The following is a 14839-nucleotide window of genomic DNA, read 5'->3' on the forward strand; positions in this document are numbered from 1 at the left end:
AAAGTAAAGCACGATTTCCATTTATTTTGTTGTTATTGACCTGGTAAATCCAATGAAATGTGTTCCGGACGTGTATCTGCAGTAGTTTTCCAGAACATCCAGAGAAGCAAAGATTATTATACAAGTAAATTTGTTTACTTTCCATTAAGAATGTAGAAATGTTTATGTCCTTGTTGGCAACTGTTAGTAAGTTGTTTGTCGTTTCCTAACGTTGAAACAAGTTAGTTTTCTGTATTTTTCAGTGAAAGAACATGACAACAATAATATATTAAAGTGAAACCACATAGTAATTGTTGTAGTTTGTAGGTTATTTATGAAATGGGGATGCCTTACTAATTTATAGCAGAGGAATACACCCATATGGTGTTTATTTATGGTAAATGTGATGGTAATGCTATGGCTGCAGTTAATGAATATCGCATATGTTATCTAACTCGGAGGATTCCGAATGATCAAACCAGTAGTGGAGTCTTTCGAATGTTATGGAAGACAGGTTCTCTACGTATGAGCACTCGATATGTGAAGACAATGATGAGGATATTATGGATGCTGTTCAATGTAGCCCGAATACCAGTACACGACATATCTCTCAATGATTTGGCATTTCACAATCTAAGGTATGGCGTACACTGAAGTACCATAATCTGTATCCTTACAATAAACAAAAAGTTCATCATTTACATCCGGGAGATCCTGCCCTTCACATGGAGTTGTGCAACTGGTTAAATACTAATCGGCAGCTACACAAATACATTTTATTTACTGATGAGGCACAGTTTGCTTGAGATGGTATAAACAAAATACATAATGAGTACATATGGTCTGAAGCAAACCCACATTCAACAGTGCAAAGCAATTTCCAGCAGTGATTTAGCATATGTGTGGTGTAATCAATACACACTTTATCTGACCATTCATTTTCCCATGACATCCAACTGGTGAGACATACTTACAATTCCTTCAAGAAGAAATGCCCCGCGTGCTCGAAGATATTCCATTTGCTATGTGATTGCAAATGTATTTTCAATGTAACAGCACACCTTCACATTTCACCAATGCTGTTACTACACATTTAAATGATCATTTTCCCCAGAAATGGGTTGGTCGTGGTGCTACATATCTGTGGACACCCAGATCGCCTGATTTAACACCAGTGGATTTTTCTGTATGGGGATGGATGAAAGACATAGTTTATGAGGGCAAAGTCAATACACACAAGGCATTACTTGCTCGCACGATGAATGCAATACACGAAATTAAGAACAACCCTGTGAAACTGAAATGAGCAACAAAATCTGTTCTTACACGTGCAGCTAAATGCATTGAACTTGGTGGAGACATTTTTGAACATTTATTGTGAATGTATTGTGAAATTGTATGTTCACTGTACAACTTCCTTAACACTGAACTTTGTTTTTTTCTGATGTAACATGAATTCACTTGTGCTATGATATTAAATAAAAGCAGATTATCTGACACATTCATACAGTTTCAGTTAATGTTATTACCATCATTCTTCCAAAATTAAATTCTCTACAACTTCTGTTGAAAACTTTGTGCAATTGTCTGGAATAAAAAAAAAAGTGAGCCAAGTAGTTAATAAATTAAAAAATTTACAAAATTACTTCTTTGCTTCTCTGGGTGTTCTGCAAAACTACTGCAGATACACGTCTGAGACATGTTTTATTAGATTCACCAGATCAATGACAACAAAATAAATGGAAATCCTGCTTTGCTTTAGCCTCCTACAGTTCTGCAGTGGCTTCATATTAGCAAAATTGCTAAATTTCAGACAAAATCTTTTATTAGCCATAACTCCATCACTAAACATTTGTGGACCTATGTTTATATGAACTTTTTTTCTTTAGTTATATTGTAGAATAACATTAACATATTTGCATATCTTCATGAATCACTCTCTATAGGGATCATGTCAATCCCTTCCACATGAACTACAGCCTGAAGATGATGCATTGAAGCCCCAAAACTCATTGCAAGAAAATAAATAAAATCATAAGGATCGCTGTAGGCACTTCATTTTCTCACAACTGTTGATTTGGGTGCACCTCCATGGTGTGCAAAGGCCAAGTATGGGAGAGTGGGGTATGTTGAACTGAAAAAAAAAATATATATTTTTCATTGCTGCTCATCCAATAATTTTAATACAGATCTATGGTTTTCAGCCGGCCAGTGTGGCCACGCGGTTAAAGGCGCTTCCGTCTGGAACCGCGCGACCGCTACGGTCGCAGGTTCGAATCCTGCCTCGGGCATGGATGTGTGTGATGTCCTTAGGTTAGTTAGGTTTAAGTAGTTCTAAGTTCTAGGGGACTGATGACCTCAGATGTTAAGTCCCATAGTGCTCAGAGCCATCTGAACATTTTTTTGTGGTTTTCATATTTTGAAGTATAATCATTCAAGTATCAAATGCCCTCCTAAGAATGCCCTATGAATAGTACTTTTGTAGTGGAATGTCTTTGAATAAAAGTATGCGAGTAGTTCATTCTGCCTCACATGTGACATACCGTGAACCAGTGTCAACAGTTTCAGTAAAAAAACTTAATTGCAGAGTTATTTAAATATTTAATACAGTCTTCACACACATTTCTCACAAAAATCATCTAAAGGACATAGGTAATCAACCATGCATATTCATTTGAAATTATTGGTCTTATTTTTAGTAGGTTGTGGCAACAAATAGACTATATTGTTAGCTGAACAGATGCCTTATCCCTTACATGAGGAAAGAAGAATTGCCTACACATTGTTTCTCAAAAATGACACTTGATAATCCCATGCATCATCCTTTGGTTTCAGAATTTGCCGCACATAATAAACTGACTCTTGCTCAGAACAAAATCATGTGTTTCTGAGGATTTGTGCATAGCCTCGAAGTTGTTTTCTGATTAAAGAAACTCATTCAGCTTGACATCACTCTCTTTGTAATCATCAGATTCTTGGCCGTAAAGCTTCTGGTTGAGCTTTTTTACGGGATGTTTTGTGGCTTCCAACTATTTTTTCTCCGGCAAATCAGTTGCAGTTAAATTTTATCCTTTCTTGTATTTACTGCTTGTCTTTCCATTCTCATCTTTTAGATAGTGTCAAATTATTTCTGGAAAAAATCATTTGGTTAGAGATGTTCGAGTATCTTACACTACAGATGGTCCTGCAGGCTGCTGATCTTGTGATTGACACACTGCCAAAATAAGTTTGTTATTCCTGTACTCCAGACAATACATTCTTGTTATGATAAAAAGCATTAGTATCTGACACTGTCCTATTGTTCTCCTAAACTCTGCTTGTTATCGCACTGACCATGAAACCTTCATCCTTAAATACATGTTTATCAAAAGGAAAAATGGCAGAATATATGTTGGGTATTGTGTGATGTGAACAATTTTGACATATGCAGCTACATCATAAATTGTAAGAGGAATACCTTTAATTTGTAGGAGTTTGGAATTAAGTGCTGAATAATAACTTCCATTGAATGAAGAGAACATGCCTACATCTGTATGTTGAGGGTTTTTTGAGGTATGTAGGGATAAAGCTATCTTTCACTGTTCCATGTTTTTGTGTCAACACATCACAAAAAAGTAGGGTAAGTGTGAGATTTAGCTGCTTGGTGAACTGACTCCATCATTCAGAACATCTTGCATTAAATCTTCATTTCTTTTACCTCTGTCTGTATTTCTGTGATGTGAACAAAACTGATAAAAAATAGGACTAGTTAAATTATGTAAAAGAATACTCATTACCAGCACATAAATATTTACCCATGCTAAGAAACCCGCAGAAGCACACAACATATCCAAGGAAAATTAAATCAGTCGGGGTACAGTGAACTAATACAGGGTGCGATGAACCTGGTGGACCATTATGGGGTGCAATAAACCATGATTTATTGTGTGCTGTGAGAACTTGGCTCAATGTGCCCCAGTAGTATATATTGTTATACAAGACTCTTGTGAGGTTCTGTGTGAACATTTTTCAGTGTTTGATATACAACATTATAACACAATTCCAGCATTATTATAATATCTTACTTAGTCTGAATTTCAACCAATCATTTGCCACAAAATCTTAATATGTCAAGCTCAAAATCTTAATCTCTCAAGCTCTCAGAAAAATTACTTCACTGTAGTGCAAACAAAATAACAAGTAGAAAGCCAATGAGTGGAACCAGACCTTGCAGAAGCAAAATGCTCGTCAGTAGAGCAGTCCTACCAACATACCCAAAGTGAGAAAGATCATTTCTTTACTGGCACTGAAGTTATGTAACCTTGTATGTAGTGTTCTGTGGTTCTCAGTGCCCCACCCTAATATTCAACAGATAACGTTAAGCTACCCCTGAATCAAGTATTCGAGTTCTACTGATCGTATTTTTACCAGACCTTCACACTTTCCAACAATCAAAATATGCAGAAGATCTGCATTATGATGAAGTGAGTAGGGCATTTAAGGCTATGTAGTGCCCTACTTTCATTAAGTTCACCACCTCTGCAGTGAAGGACAGTGTAAACATGAACAAGGGAGTTATCACAACTTGTAAATGTGACTGTTATTTTACTTGTATCTTGTAAGTAAATTTTCAAAAGACTAAATACCTATGAAGTGGAGAAAATGTGGGAACTTATTAGTAGAGGGCCAGCACATTAAGGCATTTAAAAATATTTCGGTAGCATCCTACATACGGAACAAGTAATTAAATACAGAAATGAGAAAGCAGTAATCCAGAAGCTAAACCCTCTGTTATGGCCTAAGGTAAGTTTGAAAGTTAAGAAGATGCCCTACAGAAGTACTGTAGCACCTATAACAACTTATGGTTACTGGAGCAAATTGAATGTTGTGGAAATGGGCACACTCAGAAAATCGTGTAGAATATCTTAGTAAGACCAAGAAATGCAATGATTAGGAAATGACCCAGACTCAAAAAAGCATCACAGTTAGAATAGCATCACAGTTAGAATAGAAGAATGGCAGTGCACCTGGTATCGACATGTAATGTGAATGGCAGATGCCAAAGAAAATCTTGAATTGCAATCCTTAGCAAAGAAAATGAGGAAGACTCAAGGTAGCCTGGTTAGACAGGATAAAGGAGGCCATTTAAAAAAAGAACTAGAAACCTTTTTAGAAAATTGCAAGTCAATATATCTACTTCCTATTATGTTTCATTGATAAAAATGGGCAACTATACAAAACCAATGATTCGTACCATACCCACAATACCAGGAAGAAGATGGACCACCATTATGAATTAAAAATCTTAGTATTGTACATAAAGGAGTCCACTACATCAGCTTCAAGGTGTTCAGTGCTCTCCCACCATCGCTGAAATCACTTGTCCATGACTTTCCCAAATTTTAACTATAGTTCAAATACTATCTAATAGATTATCCTTTTATTCAGTTGAAGAATATTTCAGTTGCGTTAACTCTAATTGATTTTATTTCTTTTAATTAAATCTGATGTACTCTTATGCGTTACAATAGTTAGAATCATTGTTAACATTACTGTGTCTTTTATTTAGCTATTAAGATCTACGCGAGATGGCACACTGGACACGCATTTGGGAGGACGACGGTTCAATCCCGTCTCCAACCATCCTGATTTAGGTTTTCCGTGATTTCCCGAAATCATTTCAGGCAAATACCGGGATGGTTCCTTTGAAAGGGCACGGCCGATTTCCTTCCCCATCCTTCCCTAATCCGAGCTTTTGCTCCATCTCTAATGACCTCGTTGTCGACGGGACGTTAAAAAACACTAACCTAACCTATTAATATCTACCTTTATTTTAACTTCATTAAGTGTAATTTTGTCTATGCCTATTAATGTGAATTTTGTGTTATCCTATATCTCCTTTTGCTATGGGTTTTTTTGTGTTCTTTTGTATAATTTGTAATAATCTGAAATGTCTTACATCCATGCAAATGTCTTGTTGTATGAGATCTAAATAAATAAATAAATAGAAGATGATGAGCAAGATTGGGAAGATAGAAACTGATGGAGATAGATATGTGGGATGCAGCAACAGCTGTAGGAACAGCACAGGAGAGAGAGAGAGAGAGTCTGCAAGTATAGGTCTGAGGTGCAGATTACAAAAATGCCCAAACTAAGTGCCATTGTTACTCTGTAAGCTATGATCATCTGCTTTCCACTAATGATTGATGATAGCTAAGATGATATCATGGCTTAGTGCCTTAAGCAGTGAATCAAAAGTGATCATAAACATTTCTGTGTTAGCAAATTTCCTGTGTGTGCTGGGGTCAACGCTGGCCGTATCAGTGGTCAAGTGACGATGCTGCTGGTGCAAACTATAGGGGAAACATATAGACATTCTGCCTGGATGGAGAATTCAGTCTAATAGTTGCATCTTTCTGTGACACATCTACCTTAACTGTTAATCTGCCCATTTATAGTGTTGCCAAATTCAGAGCTAGTCACATTACTCTCACTGTCAATGTAATTCTGTGGTAGCTAATCATATGAATATTATGAGCATGGTTCTTATCCATTACAAATGCAAAAGGAGGTGCTTAGACATTACATCAGAGGAGACAAATGCAGCTGCAATCATAATCAATGTGACTGAATCAGTGGTGGCAATTGATGGTAATATTGCCACAAGCATGGTTTGAGAAAGTTTAATCAAATCAAGTCATTGCTGGTTTTCGATTTATTACAAATCCATCTTCAGTTAGTTCTTACAGATTTTCTTGCCAGTGCATAGACTTTGTTGAAGAATATGAATATGCAGAAGAAACATTATGGATGATCTAGAACCTGACAAATTTGCTAGGAAGTGAGGGAAGCCAACTTGTCTGTTTATCAGTCAAGTCCACTGAACAGGAAGAAGTAAGCTGTTATTCCACTAGGCAGGGAGTCATGGCGTAATCCAAACTACTAGGAGGCTGTTGTGTGTGAAATATCTGTAGGTCAACTGCAGATGCTGTAATTTCTTGAGCTATGAAGTGTCCAGAGCAGAGCTTAGGCATGTGCTCCGTACCAACCCAGGTGGCAGTGTGGGAAATTCTGGCGACTGTTGCTCCACAAGTTATAGAAACTGAACTCAAATCCTCTGAAAACCGAAGCAATGCATAAATGAATCTCAGGAAACCGAGCCTATTGACGAAAACTCCATAACAGAGATCATATAATGATCAGAAAAACTAAGTGAGAAAATTGCATGCCAGGGTTCAGGAGAAACAGATTATTTAGCTTCAATACAGTTCACAAATGGTATTGTATGGTGCATGGTAGAGAAAAAGGAGAAAGACAAGTGCTCTAACCCTCACGTGCTTGATGATCATGTAGCTGAAAATTTCATTGGCGAGAACTAGGCACAAATGTTGATGACAGGGACATTCGTACTTAGGGTGTGGAAAATACCTGGGAAAAAGTTCTGGGATAGTACAGAGTGGCTGGCTATATGTATTTCAGTAGTATATATAAAATCTATCTTTTTATGTTGTTAATATGAATGTGGATGACACCTTTTTGATTCACCAATCATAAATTACCATCCTCATACGATTAAATCCAGGGTATACAACGAGTTATGACGTAAAGCAACAAAATATTCATACTTGTTTAATGTTCGATTGAAACTGGAAACTAAAAATGTGATATAGGAAAAAAGTCGCAATCGTTGAGAAAATCTTGCAGAACAGAAATGTTCCATTAACATCTCTGGACGCAGAGGAACAGGTAACAAACTTTGATACGGATTATTCAACTTTGATGCTATCTATTATACTTGATTTGCTTTGAAAACTTCACATTTCGTGTTAATGGATTTATTGCATTACTTTCAAGATTTCTACTTTTTAGTGTTTATGGTATAACTGAAGTTGAACAAAATGTCTTTTGAAAGCCATATTTTTCTGGATTAGTTAGGTGAAGTGTAGGTATATCACAGGACGAATACACAATTAGACGAATGTGGGAAACTTCCCAAAACAATATCGGAATAGGCCAGCAGAATCAACGTGTAGTAGCCTAGAACTGCACCAAGCTAATCCTTGTTCCTCCAGTTTGTCACATTATTGTGCAGCAATCCGACTGGAACACAGTATTCGTAGCTCTGTGACTGCAACTTGCGCTGTATTGTACCCATAAACTTTGAGATGGTTTCAGTCCTTGAGTGCACATTTTTTTCGACCTTGAAATTCCACACCATTTTCCTCTCTTCTAACGAAGAAATTTTTTTCTGCTGTTTGGTACTGAATGTAGGTGTGTGCATCTACAATATAACACTGCTGTGTTCTTTCCAGTGTACTAGAATAGCTCTGACATGTAAAAGTGAATGCAGAATCTACAAGCCGTCAGGAGTTTTCTTTTCCCTGAGATAAATGGCAAACTACTGTTGTGATTCCGCCATGCATCAAGGAGAGGGGCAGCCTTATGGGAAATGAGGACACATTGGCTCATACACTAACGCCATGTTTGAAGCCAATGGTGGGAATCAACAACGGATCTGTGTGCCAGGATGTTAGGACGGTTCCTTTTTTTGCAGCTTGGTAAGGGTCGAATGAGGAAGCGAGAGATTGAAGGCATTATTTCGTTACGGTAGTGTAAAAGGTTCATATCCATTTAGCCTGCAAATCAGCGCTGAAACCACAACTGCACCAACCAAGGAATGGGCACAGTTTTCCTTGAACAGAGTGACAACTAACAAAACCTAAGATACATAGTGACTGTTAAAGGTGCCGTACTTCTCGTCGCGGACGACAGTGTTTAATCATCAGTTCAGTGCAGTCGCTGAAATAGTAGCTAGAAATCCGAGGGAGTTCCATAATGAATAAAATGTCAGTAAGGGGATTGCAGTGGAAATTGTCTTGCCACAGTGGATACACCGGTTCCCATCAGATCACCAAAGTTAAGCACTGTCGGGCGTGGCTGGCACTTGGATGGGTGACCATCCCTGGCACCGTGCACTGTTGCCATTTTTCAGGGTGCACTCAGCCTCGTGATGCCAATTGAGGAGCTACTCGACCAAATTGTAGCGGCTCTGGTCAAAGAAAACCATAATAATGCCTGGGAGAGCAGTGTGCTGACCACACGCCCCTCCTATCCGCATCCTCATCTGAGGATGACACAGCGGTCAGATGGTCCCGATGGGCCACCTGTGGCCTGAAGACGGAGTGCTATATAAGGGAATTGCAGGTGGGGACAAGTGCCCTCTTGCTCCACCTTGCGAACACTTGTGCTATCAGTCCATTCCTCCTTGCACAAAAGAATCACGTGGTGTTTGATTTGTAAAAATTAGTCCGTGTATGGGAGTTCAACATTCGTGGTATTCCACAGATATTTGCATCCCTTGTTAGTTGGTCTGCTTTGTCATTATATTCAGTGTGATTTGATATGAATGAATTCTTTAATGTGACCAATCTTTTTTGCTTGATAGTATTGATCTACTAGGTTGAGGTTGTATTAGAGTTGCAAAACTTCTGTAGGTTACCATACACTATCATAAGTACATGTATACTGCAGTAATTTTCCTGGTATCTTTGGTCAGTTAAGGTCGTACCCACATTGCCTTAACACTAGGTGTGTTACACACCTATTGGGCATTATATAATAACAATTGCTTTCTTTACGTATGTGATCAGTGTCTTAATAGATTCCCCTAAAAACCAGATGTGGTGAACCTCTAGAAACAGTGAGAGTATATAAAGGGCTGATAAAACCTATGGGATATTTTTGTCATACATAATTATCCTCCAGTCCGTTGCTTAAAGATAAACAATATTTATTGCAAAACTGAAATTGTTGATGTTTAATTCAGATCTTATTCAAAAATTGTTAATTTGTAACACGAAACAAAGGAATGTTGTAGTAAAATTAAAGAGAACAGTAGAGATTTATCATATAGTGGTAGAAAATGCAACTAGTACTTGCATCAAAAGTAATGGCTTTGGTTACACAAAAGTGCAGAAGTTATTTGATCAACTAATTTTAATTACTTATAAAAGACAATGGGTTTGCTTACAGAAAAGCACAGAAGTTACGCAATGAACTAATTTTTACCACTTGCAGAAGATAATTTATTGTATGTAAGGATATAAAATACACAATGGACTAACACTGAATGATGTGCAGTTAAAAATATTGCTTACAAAGGTAATTTACAGTCTATAAGGATATAAAATACACAATGGACAAATGACGACTAATGTGTAGCTCAAAATATGTGCAAAATGAACAACCAGACAAAGCAAAAACCAAAGAGAGGTCAATGGTTTCCAGTTTCTCTCTTAGATTCATTTATGTTTGTCCCTACCAGTGCTACCAATACTACAAGTAATTATACCATTCACTACGTCATTTATGTAGTGTAAGCTTAGGTTATATTTTCAAGTTTCTTTGCTCCAGTGCCAGTAATTAATAGATTCTAGAACACTTTGCAAGTCAGTGATTATTACTGACATGGAAATTTGGAGAGCGCTTACATATTGTACCACCCACAGAACAGCGAACATTTCAGCGATAAATGCTGAAGCATTGCATGGTAGTTGGAACACCTTTTCTTCACCAGTTTGTGGGCAGAAAAAAACGCATCCCATATAATGAATGTTCCATATCCATTTTGGATCATCAGTATAAATCTGAATATAGCCTTCTCTGTGAGGTATGACGTAGTTGAAAACTGCCCATATCCTTTTCCACTGGTGGAACAATCAATGTATGTTACAGAGGTGATAGGCATATTGGAACATTGGAAGGACTTCAGTTCTCTGGATTTTAGTTTGCAGCTGTTTCTGTTGTTCATACTAATCCCAGAGAAGAAACTGTGTTTTCCTTGGATGCCTGCTATTCCTTACGTGAGAGAGCATTTCACACTTTGTGGTCAGTGGATAAGAGGTATCTATCATTCTTTGTGCAAGATAACAATCCTACAGCGGCGTTCTCCATATATGTAAGGGCATTTTTGTTGCTTCTAGAAGGGAGGGTGTTAGTAGGGAAGAAAACCAAAGCTCCGAGACATGTGCATAGTCTTTTGCATTGTGGTTTATCCCAGCAGCACAAGATACTTTTTACCAGGATTGTGATAGATTACACATATGTAATCTATATAGGAATGTATCAGTGCACAATATAAGGTAAACAGAATGTTGGAGTGAGTCCCCACCAAACCCTCGTCAGTGATCTGATAAGGATCAATGCTATTTTGCATGTACTGATGACAGTTTGCATATGAGCTCTTCAACTCATTTGAGAGTCAAAGAAAATGCCAAGAAATCTAGCCTGCAATTTCATTGGTACAGGGTCAGACAAATAAAAGTGGCATAGAGAAAAGAGTACTAGGGAAAAAAGAAAAACAGAAGAGGAAAGGCAATACAGTACTAACCTGAACATAGCAAGTGTTGAAAGTGACCACCATTCATCTCTTGGCACTTTGGACCATGGTCAGCAAGTTTCTGAAGGCAGATCAAAGCTGGACTGCTGGAATTGTGGCAGTCTCTCCCGAAATGTTCTGCTGCAGTTCTTGAACACTATGAGAGTTGTTGTGATACACCTTATACTGTAGGCCTCCCCAAACACAGTGACAGATTAGTTGACCTGGGTGGCCAGCTAGGGCAGTAGCCAGACTGACCTTTGCTAGGAGCTGTGTCAGGCATTGCATGAACGAAAATTCAAATAGGCTGAAGGGCATGATTGCCTTTGGGATGTCATAAGGTACCACAGGTATTTAATTGTATGCTTTTTGGCACTCTACGGCAATAAAATAAATTTGTACCAGACAATACATGCATAAAAACTTCAACGTTTGGTCTGTCCTTGCTCTTAAAGGATGGTAGTCTCAACAGGGAACTATCTTTCCTCCAAACAAGGTGCAGAGGTGAAGACCACGGGCTGCTGGAACCACACATTATCCCAGATTGAAGCATTTCTTAAAAAATAGCATCTGTTTCTGATATGCATACTGGGACAATTTCATAAACATGTTGAAAAATGGGCTGGCCATGGGGTGTACAGATACGATATGTGGTGTTATGTTCAATGCCACTATGTTTTACTGGTATCCATAAATTAGTTGGAGCCTTCTCTTTGTAATTCTCAGATGACCTAGTAGATAGTGTCGGAAGTTCCATGCGGCTTTTCGCGGATGATGCTGTAGTATACAGAGAAGTTGCAGCATTAGAAAATTGTAGCGAAATGCAGGAAGATCTGCAGCGGATAGGCACTTGGTGCAGGGAGTGGCAACTGACCCTTAACATAGACAAATGTAATGTATTGCGAATACATAGAAAGAAGGATCCTTTACTGTATGATTATATGATAGCGGAACAAACACTGGTAGCAGTTACTTCTGTAAAATATCTGGGAGTATGCGTGCGGAACGATTTGAAGTGGAATGATCATATAAAATTAATTGTTGGTAAGGCGGGTACCAGGTTGAGATTCATTGGGAGAGTCCTTAGAAAATGTAGTCCATCAACAAAGGAGGTGGCTTACAAAACACTCGTTCGACCTATACTTGAGTATTGCTCATCAGTGTGGGATCCGTACCAGATCGGGTTGACGGAGGAGATAGAGAAGATCCAAAGAAGAGCGGCGCGTTTCGTCACAGGGTTATTTGGTAAGCGTGATAGCGTTACGGAGATGTTTAACAAACTCAAGTGGCAGACTCTGCAAGAGAGGCGCTCTGCATCGCGGTGTAGCTTGCTCGCCAGGTTTCGAGAGGGTGCGTTTCTCGATGAGGTATCGAATATATTGCTTCCCCCTACTTATACCTCCCGAGGAGATCACGAATGTAAAATTAGAGAGATTAGAGCGCGCACAGAGGCTTTCAGACAGTCGTTCTTCCCGCGAACCATACGCGACTGGAACAGGAAAGGGAGATAATGACAGTGGCACGTAAAGTGCCCTCCGCCACACACCGTTGGGTGGCTTGCGGAGTATAAATGTAGATGTAGATGTAGATGTAGATGATTTTTCAGGGATGACCATTTTACTAATTCAGTGTTTGGATTTTCATATTAGCCACTTCCAATACTATTCTCATGGATGACAATCTGAATTGTAAATCCTGATTTTGTCTTATTTCTTTTTTTGTATCCTCATAGTTCTTATTAATAGCATTTAGAGTAGATTGAAGAAGCACAGAAACCATTGTTCAACTGTAAAAGTCTGCTATATCACATTATGAATGATCAAGTTTCAACTCAGATGAGATGACAGTGTTTTCTTGTACGTGCCTTTAACTGATGTTAGCTGTGGGTTTTCATAGGCAATCATACTGTTTATTATCCATGCTGCTGCTGCTGTTGTGGTCTTCAGTCCACGAACTGGTTTGATGCAGCTCTCCATACTACTCCATCCTGCGCAAGCTTCGTCATCTCCCAGTACCTACTACAACCTCTACATCCTTCTGAATCTGCTTAGTGTATTCATCCCTTGGTCTCCCTCTACGATTTTTACCCTCCAATACTAAATTGGTGATCCCTTGATGCCTCAGAAAATGTCCTGCCAACCGATCCCTTCTTTTAGTCAAGTTGTGCTACAAATTTCTCTTCTCCCCAGTCCTGTTCAATACCTCCTCATTAGTTATGTGGTCTACCCATCTAATCTTCAGCATTCTTCTGTAGCACCACATTTCGAAAGCTTCTATTCTCTTCTTGTCTAAACTATTTATCGTCCATGTTTCACTTCCATACATACTTTGAAAAACGACTTCCTGAAATTTAAATCTATACTCGATGTTAACAAATTTCTCTTCTTCAGAAATGCTTTCCTTGCCATTGCAAGTCTACATTTTATATCCTCTCTACTTCGGCCATCATCAGTTATTTTGTTCCCCAAATAGCAAAACACATTTCCTAATCTAATTCCCTCAGCATCATCCAATTGAATTTGGCTACATTCCGTTATCCTCATTTTGCTTTTGTTGATGTTCATCTTACATCCTCCTTTCATGACACTGCTCATTCCGTTCAATTGCTCTTGCAGGTCCTTTGCTGTGTCTGACAGAATTACAATGTCATCGGTGAACCTCAAAACTTTTTATTTCTTCTCCGTGGATTTTAATTCCTACTCTGAATTTTTCTTTTGTTTCCTTTACTGCTTGCTCAATATACAGATTGAATAACATCATGGATAGGCTACAACCCTGTCTCACTCCCTTCCCAACCACTGTTTCCCTTTCATGCCCCTTGACTCTTATAACTGCCATCTGGTTTCTGTACAAATTGTAAATAGCCTTTCACTCCCAGTATTTTACCCCTGACACCTTCAGAATTTGGAAGAGAATATTCCCGTCAACATTGTCAAAAGCTTTCTCTAAGTCTACAAATGCTAGAAACGTAGGTTTGCCTTTTTCTTAATTTATCTTGTAAGATAAGTTGTAGGGTCAGTACTGCCTCACATGTTCCAACATTTCTACAGAATCCAAACTGATCTTCCCCAAGGTCGGCTTCTACCAGTTTTTCCATTTGTCTGTAAAGAATACGTGTTAGTATTTTGCAGCTGTGACTTATTCAACTGATAGTTCGGTAATTTTCACATCTGTCAACACCTGCTTTCTTTGGGATTGGAATTATTATATTCTTCTTGAAGCCTGACGATATTTCGCCTGTCACATACATCTTGCTCACCAGATGGTAGAGTTTTGTCAGGACTGGCTCTCCCAAGGCCGTCAGTAGTTCCAATGGAATGTTGTCTACTCCTGGGGCCTTGTTTCGACTCAGGTCTTTCAGTGCTCTGTCAAACTCTTCACGCAGTATCGTATCTCCCATTTCATCTTCATCTACATCCTCTTCCATTTCCATAATATTGTCCTCTAGTGCATCGCCCTTGTATAGACCCTCTATATACTCCTTCCACCTTTCTGCTTTCCCTT

At 38.5% G+C, this 14839-nt stretch overlaps 1 pseudogene; it reads left to right on the forward strand.

Annotated features, from left to right (window-relative positions):
- The first annotated feature begins 8824 nt into the window (after positions 1 to 8824).
- Positions 8825 to 8942, forward strand: LOC126186070 (5S ribosomal RNA; annotated as a pseudogene).
- Positions 8943 to 14839: the final 5897 nt, after the last annotated feature.

This window comes from Schistocerca cancellata, chromosome 4 (genome assembly GCF_023864275.1).
Source record: "Schistocerca cancellata isolate TAMUIC-IGC-003103 chromosome 4, iqSchCanc2.1, whole genome shotgun sequence".
Taxonomy (NCBI): domain Eukaryota; kingdom Metazoa; phylum Arthropoda; class Insecta; order Orthoptera; family Acrididae; genus Schistocerca; species Schistocerca cancellata.